General features: G+C 37.4%; 1 long non-coding RNA gene across 1 annotated transcript in view; it reads left to right on the forward strand.

Annotated features, from left to right (window-relative positions):
- Window positions 1-2,668: 2,668 nt before the first annotated feature.
- LOC144287576 (uncharacterized) overlaps window positions 2,669-24,177 on the forward strand; it is a 70,581-nt gene continuing 49,072 nt past the window's right edge. The window contains exons 1-3 of the long non-coding RNA XR_013355360.1: window positions 2,669-2,802; window positions 19,598-19,691; window positions 23,372-23,433. This is a non-coding gene — a long non-coding RNA (uncharacterized LOC144287576). The remainder of the gene's footprint in view (window positions 2,803-19,597; window positions 19,692-23,371; window positions 23,434-24,177) is intronic.

A 24,177-nucleotide genomic window follows, 5' to 3' on the forward strand; every position in this document is an offset into this window, starting at 1 on the left:
TACCTGACACAGAGGCTGCCCTTAATTCTTACTGCTTTCCTGAATTTTCCTCCATTATGCTTCCTATGAAATATTCCAAACCCCATCAGGACTCCCCCACAGGCTGTCCCACATAGGTCGGTACTGACCGTGGGGTAAGAGATCCCTATCTTCTGAGTGAGTGAAGCAGTGATTGTGTTTAGTAAGTGAGAGACATAGAATAAATACATAGAAGAAACAGATGTATCAAGATCATAGTTTTGAAAGAAGAGACTTTGAGGTGGTTGGAGGAGGAGTGGCTAGATCAGGATCTAGATCCTGATGGCTAGATCAGGAAACTGATTCTTTCTGAATTTTGTCTTCTTTATGGTTGGAGAGAGCTTTCACTTCAGTGGTGTTTTAATGCTGTCCTTTAGGGGTATACCAGGCTACCCCTGTATGGTATCTAACCCGAGTGTAGAGCCAAGCCTTCTCTTTGATTTTCCTTATCAGATAAGAGGCAGATGGAAAGTCTTAACAAAAAGGAGTGGGGGACGGGGTCAATCAGTCCTTAACTCTAGCTTGAATCAACTCTTGTGTGTGTATATTGTATTTGCAATACCAGGGGACTGAGCCACACACTGGGGCTATTATAAAGAGAAACCAGAGTGCTGGTTCTTATATTCCCCAGTATATCCTCCACATAAAGTCGCAGTTAGCATCGGAGTCCCCCCCAAAACAATAGATTGATTTGACCAGCTGGGGTCTTTGTTATGTGGTTGGTAGAACTAAAGCATCTGTAGGCCTCTGTTCTCCCATTAGAAAACATTAAAGAGAAAGTATTGATATTCTTTACCGTAAAGCTCACCTATGGAGATTTCAAAAACCTTTCATTAGAGACTACCATTTTGGCTGAGCTGGAAAAATGGAACATACATCCTGCCTAAAGCAACTAATAACTCAGACAAAAATATGTGAACCAGCAGTTTTGAAGATAATGGATATCAGCCAATGCATGTGATCTCTGATCACATCAGGCAGGATGGGAAACAAGCAAAATGCAGTCTAGTTCCAAAAACTGCCTTGAGAGGACTTCCAGACCATTGTGCAAGGAGGAGGAATTGGAAAGATCCCCTGAGTCGAGTTAGTGTAGGCTGAGGGGGCTGGGAGAACAAGGCAGCTAGAGTTCATAGGGCAGGGTACAGGAGAAAAGAGAGCCGCACCACGCAGATACCCCAGAGATCTGCAGAGGGTCCTCCCTGAGTATTTAGCAGAGAACTAATCAGTGCAAATATAGGAGGAAACTATTCAAGTCTAGAGAAAGAATCATGTGAAGGAATGAGAAGTGACAGTCCCTGAAGTTCACACAGGGCCAGAATTTGGGCCTCCTTCTACTAGCTAAAGTAGAAAAACCCTTAATTCATGGGACATTAGCTAGAAGGATCAGAAGAGTCTCTCAGAAATGAAGAATGATTAGCTTTACATACTGCTCTTGTCTCACCTGGAAAATAATAATCCTCACAAGGATCAAACTGTTTCCAACTAAGTTAATTGCATCCTAGAACAAAGTTCAAGAGTATTTATAGGGATAGGAAAATATCCAGCACCTAAAAAGTAAAATTCACAGAAGCTGGAATCCAATTAAAAGAGTTAGTTTTCATATAAAGAGACCTATTTCATCTCTATTGAATCTCATTTAAAAATTTTTTTCAGGTAGTGATAAGTGAAAGTTCTTGAGGTTCTTACCTAATTTTACTCTTTAAGTCTTCCTTAGGACAGTAAGACAAAAAATGCAACCCGACAAAACAAATGTTCTGCATGAGTAGAAGAACTCTTGTAATCGGCCCCTGAAACACTACACCAACCCCCCACCCTTGTTCTATAAGGTGATTATTTCAATTGTCTGGGGGCACCTGGGTGGCTCAGATGGTTAAGCATCTGCCTTCCACTCAGGTCATGATCTCAGAGTCCTGGGATGGAGCCCTGCCATCAGGCTCCCTGCTCCGTGGGGAGTCTGCTTCTGCTCCTCCCTCTGTTTGCCCCTCCGCACTTACGCTCTCTGCTCTCTCGCATGTTCTCTCTCAAAATAAATTTTAAAAAATTAATTGTCAAGTCTTAGTTTAAAACAAAGTGTAAAATTTGGGCCCCTGCTATAACAAGATTTCAGAAAGTTAACTGGGAACTTCTCAGTGTTTAGAGCCGAGGTTTCAGACTTTAAATGACTAGGGTGTTTTTATGTTTTTTTTTTTTTTTCCTATGCCAGTTCTTTCCATCTCCCAGTGAGTTCTGTTTTAGTTTGTTTCCTCGTCTGCCTCTCAGGTATAATGAAAGCATGAGTAAGGAAACTCCCTGCCCTCTATGTTCTCTTAAATGCCCTTCAGAAGAATAAGTGGGTCTATTTGTTGCTGATTCTGGAAACTGCTCTAGTAACTTGTTTCGCTGCTTGATTCTCAGCAGCCAATTCAATAATGGTATCTTGACAGGTAGCTAAGGTTGTACATAGAAACTGAGAAGAGGCACCAGGCATGAGTAGGCTATGGATTGAGGTCTTACTTTGGTCATTAAAAAAAAAAAAAAAAAAAAAAAGTTACCCTGAGGGCAGGGCAAGTCCTTTGTCTTTGATTACCTAGCTAGCATGATGAGTTCATAATTATATATTCAACATAGATGGTGAGGGTCAACTGTAGGAGGCAGCAGACACAAACTCACTTTATAGAAACTACCTGTGATAAACAGAACACCAAAGGTGTGGGAGAAACCTGCATCAGTGCTGAAATAAGGAATGATGCCAAGCACGTATCAGGATCCTTGAGAAACCTTAGCCTGCCTGGTTCTATATTGAAGGTAAGTCATAACGAGTCAGTTCATAACTCTTTCCCAATAAAATGGTACAGAATTCTAGGAAACACATAGTTTTGGAGAAGACCACAACACTATTTTCAAGGGTCTGGGTATGGAAGTGAGGGGTACTATGGGAAAAGGAGGACTATTTCACTTCTAATTTTAGCTTCATGGATAAGGACTTTCAAGGGTTTCAGCAAAGGCACTGGAAACACATTTGCTATGGTAAGCAGGAAATATGTGAGCAAAATAGGATGTTTCTCTTGAAAATTCAATAACTAGTGGGTGTAATTATTCTTCACCTGACCAGGGAGAAGCACTGGAAAAAAAAAAAGACTAGATAAAGTTAGTCTGTATCTGAAGACCCGGCCAGACCAAAGAGATAATCTGATATAAATCAATAGATGAAAAAGTCAGACAAAAACATGTAGAAAATTGTCTCCTTCACTGAGATTGGGCTTGTTTCCCATGGTCTTAAGCCTCTTAATTATTCAAACTAGACTATCTAACATTGTAGATCAATATATAAGAGGAGAATTCCAAACACACCTAGATAAATTGTGAGAGACTTGAAGGAAGATACAGTCACATTACTTGTAAGCAAAGATTAGGTAAAAGAATGCCTATCTGTGTTAAGATGCTGCAAGAGTAGAATTTCAAAACTTACATAAATTTGTGAAAATTCCATCCCATATATTGGAACAAATAGCAGGCATAGGAAAGTCTGCACTTGCTAAAAATAAAATGAAAAGGAAAAAAAAACACAGGATTATTTTTTGAAAAAATTTGTATCAAAGGCAAGTTAGAAGAACCTATCTGAAAATTTTTACTACAAGCAAGAAAATAAACTTCAGATAGAATCTGCTATGAGTGCTTGTGTACATGAAAGAAAACAGACTCTTTAGAAAAAGAAAAGCAACAGATTTTAGTGAATTAAAAATCCATGGGTGACGGGCACTGGGGGTTATTCTGTATGTTAGTAAATTGAACACCAATAAAAAATAAATTAAAATAAAATAAAATAAAATAAAATAAAATAAAATAAATAAATAAAAATCCATGGAACTGAGGAAAAATAGAAGGAAATGGAAAATCAGAACTTGCAATCATGGAAATTAAAAATAACATAAAGAGTGAAATAGATTGTATTACAAACGAATCAGTGAAGTGTATAGCAGATTGTGAAGCTCCATCTTTACAAAACCTTAGATAAAGGAAAAAAATGATAGAGATGAAAGTGATTGAAGACCTCAGATACGGAGGATTGTTTTTCTTTTTTAGGAGGGCATGGAGGAGAGGGGGAGGACAGGGAAAGAGAGAATCCCAAGCAGGCTTCACACCTAGAGCAAGCTGAGGCAGGGCTCCTAGCTCATGACCCTGAGATCATGACCTGAGCCAAAACCAAGGGTCAGAAGCTCAACTGACTGAGCCACCCAGGTGCCCTAGATATGGAGGACATTAAATGAAGACCTAATACAAAGAAAGTTTGATTTTTTTTTTTCCTGAAGAACTGAACAGAATGAATTGAATCAATATTATTCTCTGTTTTAATAAAAAACAATGCTGAATTGAAAAGTTTCGAACCAACTGGTTAAAAAGCTTACTCTACCAAGTAAAGTTGATGAAAATTGATAAAAGTTTGCACTTAACAAAGGTTTGGAATTTTGTAATACCTATAAATCCAGAGAAAGCAGTGCTAATAAAGCCGAAAATAGCAAGTTGGCCTCAGACTTGAAATATGAGATACCTGGGAAAAAAGGGAAGCCATACCTAAAGTGCATGGGGACTATTTTTGTGAGTTACCTCCTTCAACTGTATGTCATAGCAGGTGATTTATTCATTTATGAAGACCATGGTAAAGAGGTTTAGCTCTATAAGGCCCAAAGTGTAAGTCCTTCCACATATTCTATATGGGGAAAAAAATATAAAGCTTTTAATCGAGAAACAACTTAGAGAATTACAAAGCAAGTCATAATATGAAAAATAATAGTGAATATGGAAACTATTTGAGAATGGATTCTAAATAGTGTAAATATGTTAGAAAAGATGCAGATATTAAGAGAACATACAGAATGTAGCAGAAAAACAATGACCATAATGAAGTGAAAATTCCAAATCATACTTAGGAGTATGGAGTAAGGTAAGGAGGAGTAAGGTAAGAAGTTCAGTGCATTACTTACACTTACATAGAAAGAAATTTTTAAAAATTCACTGATATTTAGACAATCATTTAAATTGTGTTTTCTAAAAACTGAAAATTAACTGCTAATGAAAAATAACTCAATATGCTTTCCCAGTCAGAGAAGCAAAAGCAAATTATAAAAGGAACCAACTGGAAAAAAAGTTAAAAACAGCAAACAGAAATAAGATCCACTATGCCTGATATAACAATTATAAATTACATGAAGTTAATTGAGCAAAATGTATACTTTTGGTTACCAAGCCAAAATGGAACTCTATGTTATCAACAAGTGGCACACCTATAACATAGTGCCTCAGAAAAACTAAGGTAGAACAGACAAGATGTCCAATAAAAGTGAACATTTTTTAAAAGATTTATTTATTAAAGTGAGTGCGCATAAGTAGTGGAAGGGATAGAGGGAGAGGGAGAAAATTCTCAAGCAGACTCTTACTGAGAGCACAGCCCCTTCGGGGCTTGATCCCAGGACCCTGAGATCATGACTTGAGCTGAAACCAAAAGCCAAGTGCTTATCCTAGTGAGGTACCCAGGTGCCCTGCAAGTGAACATTTTTAAAGAGTTGGGCTGCAGTATTTTCAGAAAAAGGGGATTTTAAAATATTAGCCATTAAATTGATTAAAGGTGGAATTGTATAATGAAGGAGATTACCAAAAAATAAAGTTATAATTTTTATCAACCTCTGTGGATGTAATATCACAGCAGTAAAACAGACACTAAAAAGTGATTACAAATGAATGGAGAAACAGGAAAGGACAAAACCTAACTAAATATATATATATAAAGCAATTTTAAGAAGATCGTTCAGTGGAAAAACCTTAAATGTTCTCCTAGGTGATAACGTTCCTAATTTCACATGTTTTTAAGGGTGCCACAAGATGTATCCTAAACACTTTAAATTGTTAAAGTCCTGGGCAGGCAATTTTGCAACGTGCATCAAAAAATCTTTAAAAAGTCAATGTTTTAAAACTACCTCTAGGAAATCATCCTAGGGAAATAATGGGAACATATACACTGATACATGTACTCATTCACAAGAATATTGCTTAAGATCCCTGTTTTAGAATAAATATTAGTTTTTTTTATTTTTTAATTTATATTTATTTTATTTTTATTTATTTATTTTTTTAAATACTAGTTTGAATAAAAGATTTAAATGTGACAGTTAAACCCTCCTCCCCAAATACTAGAGGAAGATAAAGTAGAATCTTTATATAATCTTTAACTGTGAGAAATAAATATGGGACAAGAAAACACTGTATCAGCCTTTAAGGCCTGTTCCTATTGGTTTTGCCTGGGACTCTGCCTCCATATCTCCACTGAAGTAGCTCATTCCCACCTCACTCATATCCCTGCTCAAAAGTCACCCTCCCGGCCAGTCCTCCTAAAAGCCTGGCCCCTTCCCTGTGTAACCCTGCAATGCAGCATCACATCACCCTCTTTTCTTTCTGTAAATTACACTTGTCTCCACGTGGATTTATAATTATATATATATAAGTTATATTAATAATATATATATAATATATATATAACATATATATAATACATATATATATATGTTGCTTTCCCACTAGAATATAAATTCAGGAGTGCAGGGATATGTTTATTCATGATTATGCATCCAGAGCCCAGAACAGCCTCCTGAATATTTGTTGTATGAATGAATGTATCAAGTAATAGAACATAATATTAAATAATGGTTCAAAATTATAATGTGACTGTATATTTGCTCATAGAAAAATTATCATAATAAGAGGTGTACATTAATAGGTAAAATCCATTTTTGTAAAGCCAACACAGATCAATGTCAAAATGTGAAAAAGCAATGGAGCTATTTTAACTTGTTTTCCATTTGCTAGTTATATTTTCTACAAAGGTGTGTGTAATTTTGGGGGCCAGAAAAAATTCAAAAGTGACTGTTGAATGACTTATTAGGGTATCCCTGCCTCTGTATTCTGCTACATTAAAAAAAGTGCCATTTATATGAAGGTTCTTATTAAACTATGTGGATCTACGCTATGATGGGTTATTTTATTTCATCTTCTGAAGACTAACAAAGCTGCTCCTCCAATTTATCAGCATACCCTTGAAACCTTGGCTAGAACAATTCTGGTGGGAAGACGGTGGGGTAGCATCAGGCTGGACAGGCAGTAGTGAAGGTCACTGTGTTGACAAGTTGAGAGACAGGAGTGTAACACATGAAACAGCTAAGGTTGTGACCAGGAGAAAGTGGAGTATGGGTCATGAAGAGCAGAGATGGAGATTGTAAACCAGAGAGAGGAGTGAGCTTGGCAGAAGAAAATCTGAGAAGGGAGACAGATCCAACCTTGGAGAAAGTGAATTAGTTTGGAACCAAGTCCTTTAAGGGACACTTTTATGAAGTGCCCTGCTACTTAAAGGAGCTATTTATTTAAGCCGGGGTGATTTAAAAAAAAAAATTAAAAAAAAAACAGTATTTTAAATTACAAAAGTAACACGTGTTCATTGTGGAAAAAAAATTGGTACAGTGAGAAGAGAATATCGTGAAAAGTTAGATGCAGCTATGACTATAGTCGCTTCTACTTCAAGCCCATCCTTATTGTTATTCCCCGCACCCAACCACTTTGTTTTCTACTTTATCTTAACCTAATTTACTATGCATTAAAAGTACTTATCCACCTATCAATCCATCCATCCACCTACTTATTTTATATCAACTGTGTTACTCCATACATAAATTTCAGACGATTGTTTTGTTAATAGAGACATTTTCCATATGAAAACACGGAGGTAGATCCTAAGGGCAATTGCTCTATTGAATAGATGTTCTAAATATTTGTTTGCAAGTAGTATGTTGGATAAATTCCTAGTGTTTCCTGGGTCAAATGCTATGCAAACTTAATTTTTATTGATATCGAGCTGCTCTCCAAACAATTATAGTTTATTCTTCTTGCAGCAGCATATTAGAATGCTCATTTCTTCCTACCTTACCTGCATTAGATTTTTACTCTTCTATACCTTTTCTGATATTCTAGGTGAAAAACATTACCTTCCTGTTATAATTTCCATTTCTTTGATTATGAGTAAGATCAGCATCTCTTTATAGACTTCTTGGCTATTGTTTCTTTTTCTGTGAACTCTCTATTCACATTGTTGGCTCATTTTTCTATTGTGTTATTGATCTTTTTTATTGATTTGTAAGAGCTATGTGCACGTTAAGGAAATAAGTAATCTATCATGTGTATCTGCATATTTTCCCCATCTCTCATTTGCCTTTTCCTCTTTCTTTTGTAAAGTTGTAAATTCTTAAGGAGTCCAATTTATATTGATAGGACATTTTAATAGTCAAGAAATTTCTGTAATCCTCACAGCATTCAATATTATTCTCGTATTCTCTCAAGATTAATTAGTTATGAAGACTTTTATACTCTCTGGATTAGAAAAAAAAGTTCACAAAGACAGCAGAGCTGCTGCTTAAACCTAATCTATGTCTATAGATATAAATTATGTCTATATAGATTATGTCTATCTATAGATATATGTCTATGTGGGATTCAGATCTGTTTATGAGACTGTCAAGAAGTCCTACCATGAAGGTCTGAGATTTACCTCTTGGGGGAAAAAAATAAACATAAGGGAAGTTCAAACCAATAAACTTGACTCAATAATAAGCTTCAATTTCAGAAGGGATGAGCATAGTGATCCTAGGACTCTTCTGGGCTTATAGGTAGGAGACTTGTAAACAAATGTTAAAATTCTGTTTCTACTGTAGCTCACTGGAGTGGAAGGCAGTGTTTCTTGGGTATGAGTTCCTCCAAAGAAGATAGTGTAAATGGTGTAAAAACATTTAAAAAGTTTTGGTAAAGCATTCTCCTATTCTGAGAACATTGCATAGTCCAGGGTTCTAGAGCATCAGCTTTGTCAGCAAATTTTACAGCATTTAAGGGAGCTCAACACTTGATGAGGCCCTGTGGTCAACAGAAGCAACATTATTCAGTGGAAAAGCAACATGACTTTATATGTGGTGATGGCAGGTGTTGGCAGGTGCTTGATAATAACCCGGTAGGTGAGTGAGTGGGGAATACAGAAAGTGAAGGAGGGGAGACTGAATAATGCAGAGGCAGCTAACATGATTCTCTCTACATGGGAAAGAGTTTGAATGAGTGTCATGTGAGACAAGAAAACTTGAGAAAACTAAGTTGATTTGTTTGAAATAGGATTCCAAGAATTTAAATTATCAGGCTACTGTGACCCATGTGAGAACAATTCATTAGGAGAGAAACTGAAAGGAAGCCTAAGGCAACTCCTATACAAGTGGTTGAGCTGGCAGATGAAAGAGGTGTAAATGTGGTGTAATAAAATAAAATCCATCTGAGTAAGCTTTTGTAGATGCAATTGGCTTTATTAAGTGATTCTTAAATTGGGCAGCATCCCTTATTGTTAATATGCAAATGAGGGATTGAACTAGCATGTAAAGGAGAGCTCTGAGGAGTTGTACAAGATGGAAGGTCTTTTCATAAGAAGGGGCAAGAAAGTTACTAGCAAAAGAAAAGATTGTTCCAGACAAGGTCACCTTCCGTTAGGGAGAAAGGCAGGAGGTTTTATTAGGTGGATTAGCTCATCTTGCTTTGGAGGATGGAGAGGACCCATGTGACAGACTACCTCATTAATACTAGTCTGAGAATTTACTTTTTTTTAAAGATTTTATTTATTTATTCATGAGAAATACAGAGAGAGAGAGAGAGAGAGAGAGAGAGAGAGACAAGCAGAGGGAGAAACAGGCTCCATGCAGGGAGCCCAACGTGGGACTTGATCCTGGATCTCCAGGATCACGCCCTGGGCTGAAGGCAGGTGCTAAACTGCTGAGCCACCCAGGTGTCCCCTGGTTTGAGAATTTATGATTGACAAGTTAAGACCTCTCTGAAGGAGTTTGAAACTGCAGTTAAGTCAGATATTAAGCCCCAGTTTGGTGACTTGGCTTAGGTGACACCGTTTGGGGCCTGTGATTTTCTTTTTAACAGTAGGTACCATCAAGAATTACTGTTATATAAGATTGAAGTTATTTAAGGCATGATCCCTGTTGTCATACCTTTTTGTCTGGCTGGAATTCTTTGGAACATAGCATTAACCAAGAAAGAATTCACTGAAAATTAAAGCTAACAGATGCTTATTTGGGCTATTAGAATTGCAATTTGGGAGATACAGATTGAGGTAGGAACCTGACTCCTGTGCTGAGAAGTGTGTGTGTGTGTGTGTGTGTGTGTGTGTGTGTGTATACAGAATTATATAGGCTGAAAACTACAAGTGTGGTTCTCATTTAGGTCTTTTTTTTTTAAATTTTTTATTTATTTATGATAGGCACACAGTGAGAGAGAGAGAGAGAGGCAGAGGGAGAAGCAGGCTCCATGAACTGGGAGCCCGACATGGGATTCGATCCCGGGCCTCCAGGATCGCGCCCTGGGCCAAAGGCAGGCGCCAAACCGCTGCGCCACCCAGGGATCCCTCATTTAGGTCTTCTAGGCAAAGCAGGGATTGAAACTAGGTTAAACTGGGATTGGTTGAGTTAATATGCAAATGAGGGATTGAAACTTGTTAAATTGCTTTGATTCTTTCCGAAAACAATATCAATGATTCAGGTGTCCTTGTGGTGAGGAGGAAGTTAAGTGCTGGTTGAGGGTTTCCAGCTGTTGGAAAGGTTTTAAAAAATAAGTTCATGGTTTCTCAAAGGAGGATGTGCATAAATTCCTCCTCCCTTCCAACCCTATTTTGAAAAGACTCTGGACTAGGTTTGCTAGCTCACTCCATTTTGAAATCTCCCTTTACCTTAGCTAGACAGTGCTGGTGACACTGGGTTGACTCTCATTCTCAGGAGGCTATAGAGTAATGGCCAGTGAGCCAGGCAGGACAGGAGCCATCAACCATCTTTGCCTACATTCAGTAGTAGCTCTTGTGGGACAACATATGCAGAGCTGGTGTTGAAAGGCATTTGGATCTCTTCAGAGAATCTATCCCATCTGAGATCTAGAATGTATAAAGCAAGCTGCTTTAAGCAGATGGTACAGATTCAGATAAAGGAGAATGACAAGTCACTGTAAGCAGTTTTAGGTGCCACTCATTAGATTCTAAACTACCTGAGATCAGACTGGTTTCTTTCCCGCCCCCCCCTCAGTCCTTATACTGTGCCTGGTACAGTTTAAATTTTCATTAGACATTTGGTGAACTGATAACAAAATTAATTCATGCCAGGTAGCACCAAACCCTAGGAAGCCTTGCTTGAAAAAAAAGAAGTCCTTTGGAAAGTCTTGTCTGTCATCGTAAAGAACCAGAGTATGGTCACTTTCAGATCTCAGTTCCTGTTTTACTCTCAGTAAAGACAGGAGGTGGGTGGGTAATGACTGGGAAATGTCACATTCTTCACTGTAATGACAATAATATTAGGAGGGATATGCTCTGGTTGAATTTTATTCACAAATCTGTTATTAGCTACAGTGTGGCCCTTATCAAATCTGGGGAACCAGAACTAGCAACGCTTCATATAGTTTAAAATACATAGTTTTAAAGATAGCAGCTAGTGAATTTATGGGAGGCATTTAGAAGGCAATATGTCAAAAATAAGATTTAGGTAAGTATTTAGAAAAATGACTCATACAATTTTTTTAAAAATATATTTTATTTAAAAATATTTTATTTATTTATTCATGAGAGACACAATTTTTTAAAAAGATTTTATTTATTTATTCATGAGAGAGAGAGAGAGAGAGAATGAGAGAGAGAGAGAGGCAGAGACACAGGCAGAGGGAGCCTGACATGGGACTTGATCCCATGTCTCCAGGATCACACCCTGGGCTGAAGGCAGTGCTAAACCACTGAGCCATCCAGGCTGCCCGACTCATACAATTTTTAAGGAAAATTACGTCTATTGGAAACATATTTATTAGTGTTTGAAAAGTGATCATTGAGTTCAAAATAAGTTTTTCACCTCAAACAAAAAACTCAGTTTAACCTTATGCATAAAGGAACTAGGAAAAGAACAAATCCCAAGGTGAGTAGGAGAAAGTAAATAAAGATCAGAACTAAAAAAAAAAATCAGAACTGAAATAAATGACATAGAGTCTTAACAAAAAGACAATAGAGAAGAACAATGAAACCAAGATCCAGTTATTTCAAAAGATAAACAAGATTGAAAAACCCTTAACTAGACTCATCAAGAAAAAAGCAAAAGCACTCAAATCAGAAAAAAGAAGTAACAGTTGATGTCACAGAAATACAAAGGATTATAAGAGAATACTATGAAAAATTGTATGCCAACAAACTGGATTACCTAGAAGAAAAAGATAAATTCCTAGAAATATAGAACTTTCCAAAACAAAACCAGGAAGAAATAGAAAATCTGAATACATTAAGTACAACAAACTGAATTGGTAATTGAAAAAATTACCAAAAAATAAAAACCCAGGACCAGATGGATTGACAAGTGAATGCTACCAGATATTTGAAGAAGTTAATATTTATTCTCCTCAAGCTATTCCAAACAAATGCATTCTATGTGGCCAGTATTACTCTGGTAACAAAAGCAAATAGACCCTACACAAAGAAGAAAACTGTAGGCCAACATCCTTGATGAACCTGATGCAGAAATCCTCCACAAAACATTAGCAAGCTACATACAACGATAGATTAAAAAGCTTATTGACCAGGATCATGGGGGGTGTATTCCAATGATACAAGGGTGGTTCAGTGTTTTCAAATCAACCAATGTCATATACCACATCAATAAAATGAAAGTTGAAAATCACATGATCATCTCAAAAGATGTAGAAAAGGCATTTGACAAGATTCAACGTCCATTCATGATAAGGACCCCACAAAATAGTTTAGAGGGAATATACTTTAACATAATAAAGGTTATATATAAAAAACCTACAGCTAACATCATTCTCAATGTTGGATAATTGAGAAATTTCCCCCTAAGGTCAGGAATAAGATAAGGATGTCCACTCTCACCACTTTTATTCAACATAGTACAGGAGGTCCTAGCCATAGCAATCAGGCAACAAAAAGAAATGAGGCATCCATATTGGTAAGAAAGAAATCAAACTGTCACCATTTGTAAATGACGTGATACTATACAGAGAAAATCCTAAAGACTTTACCAGAAAAGTGTTAGGAGTAATAAACGAATTTAATAAAGTTTCAGGACAAAATTAATACTCAGAAATTGGTAGTGTATCTAACACTAACAATGAAATCAGAGAAAGAGAAATGGGGGGGGGGGCGGGGAGAGCACAGTTTATAATTGCACCAAAAAGAATAAAATGCCTGGGAATAAACCTAACCAAAGGGGTGAAATATCTATACTCTGAAAACTATCAAGTGCTGATGAAAGAAACTGAAGGTCACACAAATAATCTATACTCATGTATAAGAAGAATTAATATGATCAAAATGTCCATGGTACCAATGCTATCTAGAAATTCAATGCAATACCTATCAAGATAACAGCAACATTTTTCATAAAACTAGAACAAATAATTCTAAAATTTGTATGGAACCACAGGAGATCCCAATAGTCAAATCTTAAGAATAAAGAAGCTGGAGATATCACAATTCCAGCTATCAAGACCCACTATAAAACTGTAGTAATCAAAACCATGTGGTACTGGCCCAAAGTTAAGCATGCAGATAAGAGGAACAGGATAGAGATCCCAGAAATAAACACATTTGTATGGTCAATTAATCTGTGACCAAAAAAAAAAAAAAAAAAAAAAAGGAAAGAACATACAATGGAGAAAAGACAGGATCTTCAATAAATGATGCTGAGAAAACTGGACAGCTACTCATAGAAGAATGAACCTGGGCTACTTTGTAATACCACACACGAAAATAAACTCAGTGGATTAAGTACTGAACGTGAGTTTCATATAAGTGTGAATATTTGGAACATACTTATATTAAAAGAATTATTTGTTGCTTATTTGAAACTCAAACTTAAGCTTTCTATATTTTATCTACCAACATGAACACGTGTGATGCTAAAGAACACTGTCTTTGCTGGGTGATGTCTTTGTGGGGTGATGAGGCAGTCCTGGCTTTGTAGACATAGACCCAATAGAGTCCTGTTCTTTCCATTCTGAAACATACTTTACTCCTGTCCCTGCCTACATCCAAAGTAAAAAAAAATTGTAAAATACAACATATTTAAAATACAACATATTTCATTTTATGGCTAAAGTGGGATAGACTTCAAGCTCTATTTTGGTTTCTGGAAAATTGTGATATTTAGTATGAGGAATTATGCCCTGGGCAAATAGATGGTTTATACCCTACAATTTACCAAACATTTTAGTACAGATGAGAGGAAACTCATTTTTACATAATTTGTGGTGTTATTCTGCATTGTTTCATATGATTGTGTACAATAATAATGTTTAGAATCCTCAGACTTGCTAGAAATAGTCATGGAAGTTCATTTTTATTTGTCATAAAGGGGCTATTATCTCTTAATGAGAAAGAAAACCAGCACTTGAGGGAGATAGCCTTGTTAAAGAAAAATTGTGGACTACTTGGCCATGGTAGTAGCATTCTGTATTCTGTTGGCAATTTTTTGAAGAAATGCTCTAATTTGGGTCAGACTATAGTAGGGAGTATAAAGGTCACGTGTTTGTGTATATTCCCATGGAGTTTAACATATTGAGTTATCAGAAAAAAAAAAAAAAAAGAACAACTTTAAAAAAACTTTGTGTTTGTTTCAGTGCTTCCACCTCAGAGTTCAAGATACTTTCTAAAATATCTCTTTTCTTTCATTGATGCTCTTCTGAGGGAAGGGGGCTTTTCAAATGTTCTTCTCTCCCTATATCCTCCTTTTGTCTCTAGGCCTTGGGTCAGCCATGTTTCCAGCAAGTGAACCTTCCTTCGTCAAGGAAGGCCTGTGTTTGTGTCAGAAGGTGGTACCTTTGAAAGTTAAAGGGAATAATTTAGTTCTTATTTCGACTTGGGCTTATTTCTGAAATCTAGCACAACACCCACAAGATGGAGAAAATAGAGTGGTTGAAAGAGAAAAAAAAGTACAGCTTCGCTACAAGGTTGACGAGCTTGCTTGGATGTGGTATGGAAAAGGAGAACCTCTGAAATCCTCTGTCTGGACCCCAGAGAAAGCAGAGGAGGCGTTAAAAGGAAGCAAGCAAGACAAAGGGCAAATAGGAGATTTAGCCATTAAAATACTCTGCGCTTTTCTTATGAAACGAAACAAAACCATGAAGTTATAATTGACAGCTTTCCCTGCCCACTGCATTTTGTTTCTTTAACAAATTCTAGTGTCACTGTGCTTAAGGGCATGCCAAAAAAAAAAAAAAAAAATGCTGTGTCACACTGTCTATGATCAGTATCAAGTGTCATCTCATATTTTGGTGAGACTGGGATAGGAAGGGAGAGATGGATGTAGGTGATGCCCAGCTCCACTGTCATCATTTGGTGCACATCTGTGGCACCCCAAAACGCCTCCTTGTAAGCCCTGGCTGTATTTTTCAGTTTTGCAGGGCTTCCTGGAATGTCAGAGAATATAATAGACATATCAAAGTGAAGAAAAACGGAGTTATTTAAAACTCAAATGTGGGCTTGTGGGATAATTCTTTTTGTTTCCTTCTTCCTCCCCTCCCCCCCCCCCCCCCACTCAGAAACTCAAGGCAGGAAACAGGAAGGCAAGGGCTCTGATGATAGGACTGTGAACTTGCAGTTTGGCTTCTCCTTTAATATGACTACTGGCCAGTCTTATGCTGGAATAGTGTTCAGTCTGTGTGGGAAGGAGTGCTGCTTCCCACTCCTGATGTTTTCTCTCTGGTAGAGGCAGCACCACTAGCATTTGTGTCTTAGCCTGCTTCTACTTCCTCATGCAAGTTCTCTAGAGATGTGACAGTCTCAACAGGGGTTTGGGAGGGAGAAACAAAGCATGTGCATTTCAGTTCCTCCCCCCTCCCTTTCTTGGGAGCACATCTGCCCACAGAGTGCACTTTGCCCTTGTCTATGTGGTCAGCTTTGCTGTAAAGGTTGGGAAGATCGATAGTTACAACTTGAGAAGGACAGTCTCTATATCTATATAGAGTCTCTATGTTTTAGAGATTTGGTTTGAGGAGACCTACTTTGTAGATACAAGCTATCTTCTCTAATATCACCTTGATTGTAACGAGGTGTTTTTTCTCCTTGCCTAACTATACTGCATTTTCCCATTGGTTCCAAACCTCTGTGAAGGAGAAAGATATTACTTACTGCGCCCATTTATGCCTGGACATAGTTGTTCAATGTAATGCCATGTACCCAGAAAGCATGCCAATGGTGACATGGGGTTCAGGAGGAATTTAACAACTGAAACAGCTGGTTGGCATGTGTGGAAAGACTGTTGGATTTGGGAGTCTAAAACACAGAGCTGGTGAGAAGGGAATAGAGGCTACCCTCTGAGTCACATGATCAAAAATGACATGCAGGCATTGCCTGAAAATAAATGCTCCCCTTTATAATATCCTTCTCATTAGACCGAACAATAAAAATAGCCAACGTTTATGATAAGGTAGGAAATTATCAACAGGTATTTTTTTTCTCCATTTAATCTTTACACCAGCCTATTAGGTGCTATTTTTGTTCATTTTATAGGTGAGGAAATAGAAGCTAGATAAGAAACTTGAGCAAGGTCATAAATAGTAGCTATTTCTTAGGTGGTAAATGGTGGGACCAGGACCTACAGCAGGGTAGACTGGCTCTAGACTGCTCTGTTTCAACATCCCTCATATATGAACTGCTCCTGTAACTTAGAGTTGACTATACTATTTTCTGTAGATCTCCCAATTGTTTTCAAAAGTTATAAAAAGTGGTTCACTTACAGCTCCAAACTGTAATGCTTGCTAAGTCCTTAGTTTTTCTTCCTGAATACTCTTTGGCATCTTTTGTCAGTATAAGAGCTGGAGAGCTTACTTCAGGGAGATCACAAGAGAATTGAAATTCAAAGGGAAAAAGTGAACCAAGTCAGGGATGTTGTGGGGCAGTTTTCTTGAAACCTGAATCAGAAAGCCATCAAACCAGGAGGTGGGAACTGTGCATAGAGCTGAGACAGAACCGAGAGAGAACCCTGCACCCCCACCCAGGCAAAGAGGTCTATCACTGAGCACTGTAGTGCAGTGAGAATCAACCCCAAATGCTCTTTGGAAAGAAAATGACAACTCTATTTTGTGGTATAATGTTTTATCAGAACAGCTTCAGAAACAGATTGAAAAATTTCTGGAGCAACAGCAGCATGGAAAAAAAGGGTACCAGTTTCTGTGGCATGTGTATAATCTGCAGCAAAGAATTCATGGAAAACACAGCTGTCTTTCAGATGCATGTGACTAGAAAGCAAGCCTTAAAGATTTTGCTGCTGGGAAATTGCATGCCACTTTATGTTGAGAAAAAGTAGTCAAGATGCAGTTGAGTGCTGAGATCGCTGGAGACCAGAAGGTTTCATGATGAAGGTGGAGCATTATAGGATTAATACTACAAGTCCAAAATCATGGCTGATTTTGCATTTTTAAATATTTGCAACTTGGAAAATCTTAGGAAGAAATTCACATGGAAGATAGTCGCAAATTTTGAGATGTTTAAGAAGGTGACCAGAAAGCTACAAAGTTCCTCTGCTGTAAACCTTGCTTTATGAAAACTAGACCACTCTCTTTCACCATACACAGAGATAAACTCAAAATGGATGAAAGATCTAAATGTGAGACAAGATTCCATCAAAATCCTAGAGGAGAACACAGGCCACACCCTTTTTGAACTCGGCCAGAGTAACTTTTTGCAAGATACATCCATGAAGGCAAAAGAAACAAAAGCAAAAATGAACTATTGGGACTTCATCAAGATTAGAAGCTTTTGCACAACAAAGGATACAGTCAACAAAACTAAAAGACAACCTACAGAATGGGAGAAGATATTTGCAAATGACCTTTGCCCTTGGATAAAGGGCTAGTATCCAAGATCTATAAAGAACTTATTAAACTCAACACCAAAGAAACAAACAATCCAATCATGAAATGGGCAGAAGACATGAAGAGAAATCTCACAGAGGAAGACATAGACATGGCCAACAAGCACATGAGAAAATGCTCTGCATCACTTGCCATCAGAGAAATACAAATCAAAACCACAATGAGATCCCACCTCACACCAGTGAGAATAGGGAAAACTAACAAGGCAGGAAACCACAAATGTTGGAGAGGATGTGGAGAAAAGGGAACCCTCTTACACTGTTGGTGGGAATGTGACCTGGTGCAGCCACTCTGGAAAACTGTGTGGAGGTTCCTCAAAGAGTTAAAAATAGATCTGCCCTAGGACCCAGCAATTGCACTGTTGGGGATTTACCCCAAAGATACAGATGCAATGAAACGCCGGGACACCCGCACCCCAGTGTTCACAGAAGCAATGTCCACAATAGCCAAACTGTGGAAGGAGCCTCGGTGTCCATTGAAAGATGAATGAGTAAAGAAGCTGTGGTCTATGTATATAATGGAAAATTCCTCAGCCATTAGAAATGACAAATACCCACCATTTGCTTCAATGTGGTTGGAACTGGAGGGTATTATGCTGAGTGAAATAAGTCAATCAGAGAAGGACAAACATTACATGGTTTCATTCATTTGGGGAATATAAATAATAGTGAAAGGGAATAGAAGGGAAGGGAGAAGAAATGGGTAGGAAATATCAGAAAGGGAGACAGACCATGAAGATTCCTAACTCTGGGAAATGAACTAGGGGTGGTGGAAGGGGAGGTGGGTGGGGGGTGGGGGTGAATGGGTGACGGGCACTGAGGGGGGCACTTGATGGGATGAGCCCTGGGTGTTATTCTGTATGTTGGCAAATTGAACACCAATAAAAAATAAATTTATTATTAAAAAAAAAAGAAAAGAAAGCAAAAAATGGGGGAAGCTAACTGAAAAGCTAAGTGTCCACTTGGAGGATGTTCACAGATTTGCACCTTTCAAAAGAAAAATATAGTGTGGATTTTATTTCTGCCATATGGATGTTCATTATGGTTCTGGTAGGTATTATAAATGTCTTTAAACTAAAACAAACTCAAGGATAGCACAAAAAAAGGCTAAAAGACATCCTAAAAAGATAATACATGGGAATATACCCAATATGAATGTTTTAGTCTATGGAAATCATCTTCTTTGTTGGGAATGCTGACAGTGATAATGACTTCATTGTTCAGAAGCAGAATGAAGTTAATCCCAGCATCAGAAAAATTAAATCCAACTGCAACCTGTGAAACCAGGCAGCTCTGGAAATCAGTTGAAGTGTCTGCAGTTGGGTGTTTGGTTAGAGATTTTCTGGAAAGACAGGTGGAAAGAAGAGTTTAGACTTGAATGATGGCCAATGATTAGTCTTTTGAGAAATAAAGATAAAAATTAAAAAAAATTTTGAAGGGAATGAAGTGAAAGGATGATATCCACATATCACAAATCACTCAGGAGCCATAAGTAACGTTGGACAAGAGCTCAGGTGTAACTGGAGGCCAGGTGAGAGTCCACATCTCAGGTACCTGAAGGAGTGTGAGGGCATTTTGAAGACTTGATGTAATGCTTCTCACCTTGCCCCTTAAAGGAATCTTGACCTTGAAGGAGGAGTGGTTAGACAGATCCTGGTAGAAGGGAATCCTTCCCCATGTAAAGTCACCTGAGGTCCTGTTACATTGGAGGTAAGTGTTAGGCATGTGGTTGAAGTAGTAGGTGAGACGTGACCTCAGATGTGGAAGAGATCATTGGGGTTTGGAAGCAGCACAGAATGTTGGGGGCAAGGTAGGAATATGGGATAGCCTGAGGGCTGAGTAGGACAGAAAGATCAGAGGAGGTAGGTGCTGATGTAGGTAATGGGTATAGGGCAACCCTCCCAATCACAATTGCCCCATAGCTACTAGTGTAGAGAAAATCCATTTGGATAAACGATAACATCTTCTCACATGCAAATGAGTTCATGATGAGTGTCTTAATGAGGCAAAAATTTGGGTGCAAAGAGTTTATTTGGGAGATGCAGGGAGTAGAGAATTGATAAGTCAGTCAACAGTGGGTACATTGTGATGCCGGTAACCATGGTAGGAGGCTGAAAGTTAATCCAGCAAATAGACCCCAGGAAATATATAAAACACACTTCTCAGAATTTGCTGACTTGAGGAGGGGGGAGCTAGGGTGTTTATACTACCGATTTCCTAGAATCATTAGTTGAAGGCTGCTAGCTGAAGATGTTAATTATGAAGCATTTCTGGCCTGATTCATACATACTTCATCCTTACCCAGTTCTGGGAAAATTCTGGGCACAGATAAACTATGCATGTTCCCAGGAATATGGGCAACGCTAGCTTGTATCAGTAAATTAAACCTATTAGTCATTCCCAGTGCCATGCGAATTACTTGAATCCAGTTGTTCTTTTACTTTGTAGACAGAGACTAAGAATTTTAATGGGTCTGTATGGAAGTTAGGTAATGTGAGTTGATAGCCTGGAAAGAAGACCGGAGTTTGAGTTACACCTTTGCTTGTAATCCAGTGCCTCATCCCTACTAGCGCCTTAATAACTGAATAATATTGAAAAGGAATGTTGAAAGGGAAGTGGGAAGCTCATTCAGTGGTAAAATTCAATAGTTCTACCAATTTTTATGAGTCTGCAAATCATAGCAGATCCTTCACTAAGGTACATACGCTTGGAACTTCATAATTGACAACATTTGGAAAAACAGGATGTTTAATGAATATTGAGCAATAACAAAGAGAAAATCTGTATTTTGTACCACATGGGAGTTTTCACACTAGTATTCACTTTTCTTGTTCTTATTCCTCCTTTTCAATTATACTCACAGTGCCAACATAAATAATTCCTTTCACTGAAGGAAGTTATTAAATATCTTTTCATTTTTAATCTTCTAAATATGAAATATATAATTTCATATTCTTGGAATGATTTATTTTTCCTTTTAGTTTCACTTTTGAAACCTTTTGTTCTGTATCATTTACTTGCAGGGACTTATGTTATTGATCTGATTCCATGTTAGCAAATGATAAACAAAATCGCGTGATTATTTATTTATTTTTTTTAGTACTAGATAGTTTTCTTTCTTTAGGCCTTGTATAATATACAGTGTGGTTGTCCTTGAAACTCATGTTGATATTTGGCTTTTTAAAGTACTTCTTCAGGTCCTAAATCGATTCTGGTCCATGTGGTAAAGGTTTCAAATGTCCAAATGTTGATTAAGTTTTATTTATCATTAAACTTTTTCATTTTATTTATCATTAAAAAACTTTTTCCCGTATCATTGAAATTCACTAAGGGCCTTTAAGACATGTGTTATTAAAATGTGTACAACAAGCTTAGGACAAACTTTCAAATACCATTACTTTCATTTTATGGCTGGTTGTTACATATCTGATTCACCGTCATTACCTGGCATATAACTTGGCTGTAAATTCAAATTTCTGTCTGAGACTGGGGTCATGGTGATAATGGTACTGATGGAGGTGTTAGGAGGTACTGGGGAGTGGCATGGAGAGGAAGCAAAGATGAACACATGGCAGAGATCATATGGACTATGCCAAAGTCAATGGATGATGATTTCTTCTATCAGTAATGGTTTGCAGAGGGTCCTAGGAAACTTCAGAAAAAGTCTTACAAAGAAGACAAAGAGAATTTTAAACATGTGGGATCTTTTTTTTTTTTTTTTTATGTGGGGTCTTTTATAAATACCATGACACTTCAAGCTTGCTCCCATTTTAGGACACGTGTACTCTTTCCTTGTCCTGGAATGCTTGTCTCCATTCTCTTCCTGGAGTTGTCTATCTGTAGGTGTTTGAGTTTACCACTTCTGCATTTCTTGATTGCATCAGTGTGGCCGATGACCTTAGTATATCCCTCCCAGTTCCCCATCTCCTTTTCTGTGACTTTTTGTGTCCCACAAAGTGACCACGTGGCTGTTTCCTCATAATTTTGGTCTCAGGTCAATTGTCCTCTGTTGAGTCCTTTCCCCGCCACTATAGTCAGAGGACCTCGTCTCCCTGATACAAATATTCAGCCATGTTCTATTCTATTGTCTTATTTTTTCTTTATCATACTTACTATTTGAAACTACATTACTTACATATTCATACTTCTTCTTGGGGGGATGTGCGTGTGTTTATTATCTAAGTCTCTTCATAGATAAGTTCCATAAGAATGGGGACTTAATTTTGTCCACAACTGAATCCATGGTACATAGGATTGTTACATAGCAAGTACTGCATAAACATTTCTTTAGTGAATACATTTTTACTAAATTAAGAGATACTATGGGGAAAGGTAGCTTCTCAAGTTCCTCTTCTAGGAGTTCAGTTTGATTTCCAAAATCTCTTCTTTGTTAGGCTCCAAGAGTAGGACTTTTTACCATCCATCATTGCAGGATTGTCTCTTAATGAGGGGTATTTGGAAAACCTTTCATTTTTCTGATTATTTCAGAATTTCTTGAACCAAGACTTACTAGTCTAACTGCTTTTGAAAATTACAGCCTGTCTACATTTTATTTACCAGAGGGAAACTTTGTTTCCTATTTGTGTTCCAAAAAGTGATAGATAAAAAAATAAAATAAAAAAAAACAAAGAAAACAAAAACAAAAACAAAAAGTGATAGATAAGATAGCTATAGGGGACTAGTGAGGATATATTGACATCCCCAACTGACCAATGAAATGAAAAAAAGTAAAGGGGGCAAATTCAAGTGTCTAGAGAGGACAGGTATACAACTCAAAGGAGAGATCAGGGTACCATTTCTTTGGACAACAATTCACTTGGATTATAGGTCTGTGTTCCCACATTTTCTTATTTTCTAAAAAAAAGGCAATTACCTAGATTTTTTTTTTGAAATTTCCTAAATTTTAAATACAGGGATATAAAATTTAGAGATACTGAACAGGACAAATAAAGCTGCCTGAAGATCCTAGATAGCCAGCATGTTCCCAGGCTATATAAGCTAAAAGTAAGTTTCTAGGAAGATTTCTGGACTTTGTAGTGAATCTGTTTTAGGGACTTTAATCTCAAAAAAAAAAAGGAACTTTAATCTCTGAATTGAGGGTGAGATGGGAAAGGATTCTAGAGTGCTCCTGTTTGAACAATTTAACTTCCGTTAATTCTAATATGAAGTCTCTAAAATGTTAAGCAATGTTTCTCAAAATATCTGTGGTTAAGGGCTGATTTTGTGTGTAATGTATGCATTTTAATTTCAAATCTGTTATGGTCAGAAATTTTGCAGCATACGATATAAATACTCAAAGTGATCATGTACTTAGGTCTTGTGGCAATTTCAGGCTTCCATAAAAATTTTTTCTAAAGGTATATTCTCAATTTCTTTTGAATTCCTTGTAGACCAGTACCTGGCAGTTGATGGACCAGGAGGACACTTGGAGTAGTGACTAGCATCCCTCCAGGTAAGAGCCGTTAAGCAGATGCTCTTGCCTGTCTTCTGTAGTTTCATGGCTTGTTTATCTGACTTGGATTGAGTGCCTTAAAGACAGTGTGTCAGTATTTTTAAATTGTATTTTTTTTTTTTTTTTGTATTTCTGAGTCTAGTTCAGTGCCTGACATATAGTCGGTGCTCAACAAATTATGTTGAGTAAATAAAATTACTAACCTAGATAAGGAAATTAAAAAAGAAACTACAGGGACCCCTGGGTGGCTCAGCAGTTGAGCATCTGCTTTTGGTTCGGGTTGGGATCCCAGGGTTCTGGGATCAAGTCCCGCATTGGGCTCCTCACAGGGATCCAGCTTCTCCCTCTGCCTGTGTGTCTGCCTCTCTCTCTGTGTCTCTCATGACTAAATAAATAAAATATTTTTAAAAATTAAAAAGAAACTACTTTTTGTAGATAATATATAGTTAAACTTCTCATGCTTTTCTGTGATGAAACTTAATACCATCAACATTCTTCTATCTGATCTCCACATGACCCTGGGTGGAAAGGATCCCTCCCAGGGTCTCACTTCCTGTTGATTGAAATGAACAGGTGAAAAATTTCCTTGACAGTATACCTTCCTTGAAAACTGCATTTTTCCAATTGGTTTCAAAGCCTGTAACTTAACATGTACTGAGCTTTTTTCTTACTGTCAAAAAAAAAAAAAAAAGGGAATTTGCTTAAAATCAGATCCCTCCAATAATGTGACTTTTTCTAGAGTAA

Source organism: Canis aureus, chromosome 17, assembly GCF_053574225.1.
Source record: "Canis aureus isolate CA01 chromosome 17, VMU_Caureus_v.1.0, whole genome shotgun sequence".
Classification (NCBI taxonomy): domain Eukaryota; kingdom Metazoa; phylum Chordata; class Mammalia; order Carnivora; family Canidae; genus Canis; species Canis aureus.